Genomic DNA, 576 nt, shown 5'->3' with positions numbered 1-576 from the left:
CCCCCCAAAAGTGGACAGGACCCCCCCTCCCCCAAGGGGGTTGGGACCTCCCCCCACACCCCAGAAAATTGGGGACCCCCAAGAATTGGGACCCCCCCCCCCGAAAGTTGGGGACCCCCAAAGATTTGGGACGCCCCCAAAACTGGGGACCCCAATAAAAAACGGGGGGGGGGGAGCCCCTCCAGTTTAGGACCCTCTGCAAATGTGGGGTCCCCCCTCAGGAGTTGGGGACCCCTCCCCAAAATTTGGGGACCCTCCGGGGGGTACTGAGGAAGTGGAGGTGGGGGCGCACCCCAAAAAAACCCGGAGGGTTCCCAGGTCTTTTTGGGGTTTCCAGATGTTTTTTGGGGGTTCCCGGGTATTTTTGGGGTTCCCAGGTGTTTTTGGGGTCCCCGGGTATTTTGGGGGGGGTCCCGGGTGCCGCCCCTCCCCCATCCCCAGTGAAGCAGCGCCGCGGTGCGGGGGGCGGGGGTTGCGCATGCGCAGCGGTGCGAAGTGGGCGGGGTCAGACCCGCAAAGGGGGCGGGGTTATGCGCGGGGGGCGTGGCCAGGGTGAGGGCGCCCCCTCCCGGCTGA

This window comes from Onychostruthus taczanowskii, unplaced genomic scaffold (assembly GCF_017590055.1).
Source record: "Onychostruthus taczanowskii isolate IOZ18803 unplaced genomic scaffold, ASM1759005v1 scaffold377, whole genome shotgun sequence".
In the NCBI taxonomy this organism is placed as follows: domain Eukaryota; kingdom Metazoa; phylum Chordata; class Aves; order Passeriformes; family Passeridae; genus Onychostruthus; species Onychostruthus taczanowskii.
Note: the sequence above shows the minus strand (reverse complement) of the source record.